Source organism: Octopus sinensis, linkage group LG14, assembly GCF_006345805.1.
Source record: "Octopus sinensis linkage group LG14, ASM634580v1, whole genome shotgun sequence".
NCBI lineage: Eukaryota > Metazoa > Mollusca > Cephalopoda > Octopoda > Octopodidae > Octopus > Octopus sinensis.
Window position 1 is genome coordinate 65,581,969 of NC_043010.1, and position 8,518 is coordinate 65,590,486.

Sequence of the window (8,518 nt, forward strand, 5' to 3'; positions counted from 1 at the left end):
TGTACTGGGGTCGATCTAATCGACTGGGCCACTCCACCAAAATTTTGTGGTTAGAGTAGAAAAGATTATTTGCATGTACATTACATCTTCAGGTTAGTTTGTTTCATTTTGAAAAATAAAAATATTTTTTTGTCTATATTTTGAATCACACACACACACACATACATACATATATATAAATGTGTGTGTGTGTGTGTGTGTGTGTGTGTGGAGGCGCAATGGCCCAGTGGTTAGGGCAGCGGACTCGCGGTCGGAGGATCGCGGTCTCGATTCCCAGACCGGGCGTTGTGAGTGTTTATTGAGCGAAAACACCTAAAAGCTCCACGAGGCTCCGGCAGGGTATGGTGGTGATCCCTGCTGTACTCTTTCACGACACTTTCTTTCACTCTTTCTTCTGTTGGCCTGCTCGCTTAGCCAACGAACGCATTGTAATGTGTAACAACATATGATGGTGTGGTCGGTCACGTGATCACGTGATATATAATATATATATATATATATATATATGGGAACACCAAAATCTTTCAAGGGCTTAGGGCCTCTATGTGTCTTAATCCGGCCTTGTACATAAATACATACACTTACATTACATATATATATATATATATATATATATATACACACATACATACATACATACATACATACATACATACATACATACATACATACATACATACATACATACATGACATCCAATGCATTACATAACATGTAATGTGTGCATATCGAATGTGAAGGGATCGAAGTCGGAGCCACATAGCCTTGAATAGAATTCGTAATCACACAGCTAAGCGTGGTCGTGCCAAACTTTATATTTAAATCAATATCAAGGCAGCGAGATGGCAGAATCTGTAGCACGCCGGGCAAGATGCTAAGCGGCATCTTGTCCTCCTTACGTTCCGAGTTCAAATTCCGCCGAGGTCAACTTCGCTTTCTTTCCTATCGGAGTCGATAAAATAAGTGCCAGGTGAACACGGGTCGATGTAATCGATAAATATTCTTCCCTCGAAATTCTGGCCTATAAATGGATGTTATATGTGGGTTCAATCCCGCCAAGGTCAACTTTGCCTTTCGTCTCTTCGGGGTTATTAAAATAATGCCCTGCATTGTCAAATAATGATGTCGATTTTATCATTTATTCTCTAGCCATCCCACAAACCAGTCTTAAATCAGTAATAAATATAAGCCTACTTTCCGCTGTTGTTTAACCTCAAGTCGGCCCTGACCCAGTGGACAAATCTACGATCAAAAGCATTCTGTCCGCCACTATCGTGACTCCACCCACCCACACACACACAGAGAGGCATACACACTTTCTTAAGATTTACTTTTCAGGAAATGTACCTCAGATTGCTTTATTTAAGATGTCCCTTTCTTTTATTTAATATGTCCCTTAGAAAGGGACATATTAAATAAAAGAAAGGGATACCTTAAATAAAGCAATCTGAGGTATATTTCCTGAAAAATAAATCTTTAAAAACAAAGTGTGCGTATGCGTGTGTGTGTGTGGTGGGGGTCACGATAGTGGCAGACAGAATGCTCTTGATTGTAGATCTGTCTACTGGGTCAGGGCCGACTTGAGGTTAAACAACAGCGGAAAGTAGGCTTATATTTATTACTGACTAGCAGTATCGCCCGGTGTTGCTCGGGTTTGTTTCGACTCTTTAGAATTGGAATTTTTGAAAAGTAAAAATTTTGCATTATGTAGCTTGTTATTCTCTTTAAGTGAACATTTTTACGTGCCACCAGCACGGTAGTCAGTCAGTCGGCACTGGTAACAACCACGCTCAAATGGTGCATTTTACATGCCACCGGCATGCAATGCTCGAAAGGTGCTTTTTACGTGCCAGCGGCACAGGTGTCAGTCAGGCGGTACTGGCATCAGCCACGATAACGATTTCACATGACTCAACAGGTCTTCTCAAGCACAGTTAATTGTCCAATGATTGAAGGGTACTTTTAAATGAGCTACACTGTTTATGCTACACTGGTATAGGCCACAGTTATGGTCTCGCTTGACTTGCTGGGTCTTTTCAAGTACAGCATATCTCCATACGTCTCGGTCGCTTGTCATTGCCTCCGTGAGGCCCAGCGTTCGAAGGTCGTGCTTCACCACCTCATCCCAGGTTTTCCTGGATCTACCTCTTCCACAGTTTCTCTTCACTGTTAGGGTGTGACATTTTCCCTACAGCTGTCCTCATCCTACGCAACACGACTATACCTGCGCAGTCGTCTCTCTTGCATGTCACATCTGATGCTTCTTAGGTCCAACTTTTCTCTCAGGGCGCTTACATTCTGTCGTATATACACACTGACATTACACATCCAGCGGAGTATACTAGCTTAATTTCTTGCAAGCTTACGCATGTTATCAGTAGTCACAGACCATGATAACATGGTCTGTGAGCGAGAGGCCCTTTGTTACCAGCAGAGGTAAAAGCTCTTTGAATTTTGCCCAGGCTATTCTTATTCTACCAGCTACGCTCTCAGAGCATCCACTCCCGCTACTGACTTGGTTACCTACGAAATGGAAGCTATCAACTACTTCTAGTTTTCCCCCACTGGCATGTGACGGAAGCTGTTTTCTGCGCATTTTCAGTGTATATTGCCCTGTGCATTTGTCACACACAAAAACTATTTTGCCAGTTAGCCTTCCTTTGATATTGCTACACCTCTTATGTGCCCATAGCTTACACTGGGTTCATCTTATGGAGTATCTACCTACGCCTTTTCTACAGATCGATCAGGGCCATCTACTCGAAGGGATTTGTAATTTGTCTGCCTTCTTACTTACTAAGACTTTGGTTTTTGCTAGATTGACTTTAAGGCGCTTCGAGTCTAGACCTTGCTTCCACACCTGAAACTTCTCCTCTAGTTCTGACAGTGACTCAGCTATTAGAGCAAAGCCATCAGTATAGAGGAGCCCCCAGGGGCATCCTGTCTTGAATTCCCCTGTTATTGCCTGAGGAGCTGAGGACTGATCCTTTGTGGACCCCTACCCTTACACGGAATTCTTCACTATATTCGTTGCCAACCCTCACCTTTCTGACAGCATCCCTGTACATGCCTTGCACAGCTCTCACCAACCACTCATCTATCCCTAGTTTCCGCATTGACCACCAGATAAGGGATCGGGGAACCCCTTCAAAAGCTTGGGAGAGACAGCACTGTCGTTCACGCAGTACCGGTGAAAGATAGCGTTTCTTTTTGACTCTGCTTGTATTGTGTGCTTATAAACACGTTTATATTCTTGAATGTGATAATGTGTAGAATTAGATTATTACCCTGCTTCCAGCTTCAGTGCTGCTGCCAGGATTTGAAAAATAGGGCACATTCCCCCCACCCCCTTATTTTGTGATTTAGTGGGAGGGGTTGAAAAACAAGGGGGAATTCGCAGCGGTCTTCATTGAACAAATTAAATATACTACTCGGCAGTGGCTAAAACACGAGCCAATCAAGTTTATGCATAAATTTTCTTTTTATATGTTTGTTTCCTTTTTACACAATATTAAAACAACGGCTAACATTTTTTTGAAGCAGCATCCCCTGCTAATTTTATCTATGAATGATGTGGTAGTTAACTTCACCGTTTCGGTTTCTCCCCATATGGCTCGTCTTTAATAAGTTCAGTGGTCTTCCTACTTCCAGCTTCCAGTTCTTGGCCAAATATCTTTTACTATAGCAACCCAAACTTTGTCAAGTGAACTGAGTAGACGGAAACTGTGCTGAAGCCGGTTGATGAGACTTTCAGAACAGCTGTTGGAATTTCTCCGTTTTTGGTCGGAATTTTTCCAGTCTTTTTTTTTTTGTATCACACATTTCAAAACGATGGGGGGGGTAAGCCGTTTTTAAAACAAACACTTTTTTTTCAGCCCTGTTTTTTTTTTTTTTTTTTTTTTAAGTCTGCCTCACCCTTTATTTCCACCAAATTTTTCGTTAATATTCGTCATTTCCATTGTATTTAATTCTGAAACTTGTAATTTACTTTTCTACTCTTTTACTTGTTTCAGTCATGTTGACTGCGGCCATGCTGGAGCACTGCCTTTAGTCGAACAAATCGACCCCAGGACTTATTCTTTGTAAGCCTAGTACTTATTCTATCGGTTTCTTTTGCCGAACCGCTAAGTTATGGGGACGTAAACACACCAGCATCGGTTGTCAAGCGATGTTGGGGGGGGGGACAAACACAGACACACAAACACACACTCACACACACACACACACACACACACACACACACACATACATATATATATATATATATATATATATATATATATATATATATATATATATATATATATACGACGAGTTTCTTTCAGTTTCCGTCTACCAAATCCACTCACAAGGCTTCGGTCGGCCGAGGCTACAGTAGAAGACACTTGCCCAAGGTGCCATGCAGTGGGACTGAACCCAGAACCATGTGGTTGGTAAGCAAGCTGCTTACCACACAGCCACTCAGAAATTTTTTTTAATTCTTAACCCCCACCTCTCCCTTTATCGTACCTTTCACGATTAAAATCAAACGCCTACCACAAGTGGATGTGTGAAAACAAAATTAGAATTTTGAAAGAAATATATATAAAACGATAATTTGTTTTAAAAAAGAATATTTTGTTTTGAAATAGGTAATACAAAAAAAAAATAAGAAAGAAAGAAAAATCTATTCAGAAAGTCTGCCTGACGAACTTCAGCACAATTTCCGTCCACTCAGGTGAACTGAAAAAGTTTGGGTCAACCCAAGGCTATAGTAAACATTTGCTCAAGTTGCCGTGCTGCAGGATCGAACTCGTGACTTCAATGTTGCGAGGTGAAGTTTTTAACTACTCGACCTCTTCTGCGTCACTACGCAAGTATGGACGTAGAAACGCATGTCTGTACGTATGTTTGTACGCACGCACGCACATACATAATCTGTTAAATTCGTTACTATTGTATACTATATATTTTTAAATGCCAGTAGGTAGAGAGGTAGTGTGGCCGAGTGGTCTAAGGCGCTGGTTTTAGGCACCAGTCTCTTCGGAGGCGTGGGTTCGAATCCCATCACTGCCATTTAGTTTTGCTTGTGATATTTTACTTCAGTAAAAAGGTGACGCTTCTGTTGCTAATTCTCTACACTTGTTCAGCCAAATGTATTTGTGACCTCAGATTGCTTTATTTAAGGTGTCCCTTTCTTTTATTTAATATGTCCCTTTCTAAGACGGTGGAATGTGGTTTGCAAGTTATCTGGTTACTATTCCAAACAAACTGAGCGTCAACTGCAAGTGAGAAATTGATATTAAAGGGGGAAGAAGGCGGCGAGCTGGCAGAAACGTTAGCACGCCGGGCGAAATGTGCAGCCGTATTTCGTCTGCTGTTTCATTCTGAGTTCAAATTCCGCCGAGGTCGACTTTGCCTTTCATCCTTTAGGGGTCGATAAATTAAGTACCAGTTACGCACTGGAGTCGATGTAATCGACTTAATCCGTTTGTCTGTCCTTGTTTGTCCCCCTCTGTGTTTAGCCCCTTGTGGGTAGTAAAGAAATAGGTATTTCGTCTGTCGTTATGTTCTGAGTTCAAATTCCGCCGAGGTCGACTTTGCCTTTCATCCTTTTGGGGTCGATAAATAAAGTACCAGTTTCGCACTGGGATCGATGTAATCGACTTAACCCTTTTGTCTGTCCTTGCTTGTCCCCTCTATGTTTAGCCCCTTGTGGGCAGTAAAGAAACATATATTAAAGGGGAAATAAGGCGACGAGCAGGTTGAGTTGTTAGGGGTTCGGACAAAAAAGGCTTTGCGGCATTCGTTTTAGCTCTTTATGTTCCGAGTTCAAATCCCGCAGACGTCGACTTTGTCTTTAGGGTTGATGAAATAAAGTACTAATCAAGTACTAGAATCGATGGAATCGACTAACCCATCCCCTCAACATAACTTATCTCGTGCCAACATCAGAGACTGACATTAAAAATATAAATGATCCCATTGGTATTATAACAAATACATTTGGCTGAACAAGTGTAGAGAGTTAGCAACAGAAGCATCACCTTTTTACTGAAGTAAAATATCACAAGCAAAAACTAAATGGCAGTGATGGGATTCGAACCCACGCCTCCGAAGAGACTGGTGCCTAAAACCAGCGCCTTAGACCACTCGGCCACACTACCTCTCTGCCTGCAGATGTTCAAAAATATATAGTATACAATAGTAACGAGTGTGGTCGATGCCAGAACCGCCTGACTGGCTCTCGTGCCAGTGGCACGTAAAAAGCACCCATTACACTCTCCGAGTGCTTGGCGTTAGGCAGGGCATCCAGCTGTAGAAACCTTATCAGATCAGATTGAAGCCTGGTGCAGCCTTCTGGCTTGCCAGCCCTCAGTAAAACTGTCCAACCCATGCTAGCATGGAAAGCGGACATTAAATGATGATGATGATGATGATGATGATTGCTTCATCTCGATGGATGATAGCCGTCCCATCAATACATACACCACACCCCATCACACAGCAAAATCACTCCGTTGATGAGCCCTTAGACTCTGACTTTTAAGACAGACAGGTTTTAAACACAAGTGACAGATATTATTCAACTTTCTTCTATATCTTTGCTCTTTGAAATCTGATTCTGAAGAAATGTCTTTTGTGAACTAGCATGTCTTTTAAGCCTAGATATCGTCTTACAAGTTTTTTTTTATATATGACACAAGTCGTAAGAGGCGGTTGGTGTCCAAAACAATCACTTATCATGAGATTTCGATTTTCATGTGACTTCATATGATTCACACGTATCCTGCTTTTGACAACAGGACACGGTCACATGTAATACACATCCAGTATTCACTGTTGATTACAGTTCCAATTTTTCCTTTGCGACGCCCTATTAAGTTCAGAGTGCTGAATCAGCTTTTCCTCTCAGGCATTGCAACCAGTCCTAACAGCACCTCTCCACTTGTTCCGATCTAGAACATCATGTTCCCAATCACTTTTGTTTATGTCTAATTTCTTCAGGTTTTCTTTCACAAATGAAAAAACTGAAGTCAACAAGAACATACCATGCGTGCGTGTTTGTGTGTGTGGGGTGTGTGTCTGTGTTTGTCCCACCCCCGCCATCGCATGACAACTGATGCTGGTGTGTTTACATCCCCCGTAGGATCTTAGAAGTTCTGCAAAAGAGACCGATAAAATAATTACTAAGCTTACAAAGAATAAGCCCGTCCTGGGGGCAATTTCCTCGACTAAAACCCTTAAGGCAGTACTCCAACTTGGCCGCAGTCAAATGACTGAAACAAATAAAAGATTGGAAGAATATATGTAGTATATATATATACTAATACACTTGTTTGTTTGTGCTCCACCTGCCTTCGTCTTTTGTTTATTTTCGTAAACCTTCCGTTATATATATATATATATATATATATATATATATATATATGTATGTGTGTGTGTGGTGTGTGTGTGTGTGTGTGTGTGTGGAGGCGCAATGGCCCAGTGGTTAAGGCAGCGGACTCGCGGTTGTGGGATCGCGGTTTCGATTCCCAGACAGGGCGTTGTGAGTGTTTATTGTGAGGCTCCGGCAGGGGGTGGTGGCGATCCCTGCTGTACTCTTTCGCCGCAACTTTCTCTCACTCTTTCTTCTGTTGGCCTCCTCGCTTAGCCAGCAGGGTGGCGTCATTTGAAGGCTAAAACAATGCGAAGCGCATTGTGACCAGCGATGTGTAGCAACACTGATAGCCTGGTCGGTCACGGTGATATATATATATATATATATATATATATATATATATATATATATATATATAATTCAATTAAGCAGCAGTTTGGTAATGAATCACCAAAAAGGAAAACTGTAATTGTCATTAGAAGGCGTTAGAACACCTACAATGCTAGCCGGATCTGGTTTGTTTATGTCCTTGTAACGTATCGGTTCACTGGAAGAGACCATTAGAATAAGTACCAGGCTATAAATAAAGTACTGGGTTCAGTTCGTTCGACTGAAGTCCTTGAAGACGATGCTACAGCTTGACCGCAACACACGCAAAATCCCGTGAGAAAATGAAAGTGAACATTTGTTTTTAAAACGCCAGAATTAAAAATCGACTAAATTTATTTATGAGATTACGAATAAAATCATTATCTAATAAAATACACATTTAAAAAGTCTTTATTATTTTCTTTTGAAAAGAGACATTATCAAATTTACATCTTAAAACATTCGTTTTTAGTTAAAACAACGTATTAGAATAGCATTCTGTTTTATTCTCTTTTATTCTATTATTCTACTATTCTATTATTCTCGTTCCGCTAATCCAAGTGTGTCACAAACCAAACTAAACTTCCTGTTTACTATTTTCCAAGTCATCTTATTGCTCCGCAGTTAATAAAATATCAATATAAATAAAATCTCATATCTAATTATTTCCGATTAAATTTATTTTAACCGTTCTTATAATTCACACATCACACTAAAATACACAAAGAAAAATATATAAAAGCAATAAAATTTCAACAACACTATATTTTAAGTGCGCAACTGTTTTAA

At 40.8% G+C, this 8,518-nt stretch overlaps 2 non-coding genes across 2 annotated transcripts; one reads left to right on the forward strand and one right to left on the reverse strand.

Moving 5' to 3' along the window:
* The first annotated feature begins 4,973 nt into the window (after positions 1 to 4,973).
* Trnal-uag lies at positions 4,974 to 5,055 on the forward strand. The gene has a single exon. It is a non-coding gene; the product is annotated as a tRNA-Leu (tRNA).
* Positions 5,056 to 6,064: 1,009 nt separating this feature from the next.
* Positions 6,065 to 6,146, reverse strand: Trnal-uag. Its single transcript has one exon. It is a non-coding gene; the product is annotated as a tRNA-Leu (tRNA).
* Positions 6,147 to 8,518: the final 2,372 nt, after the last annotated feature.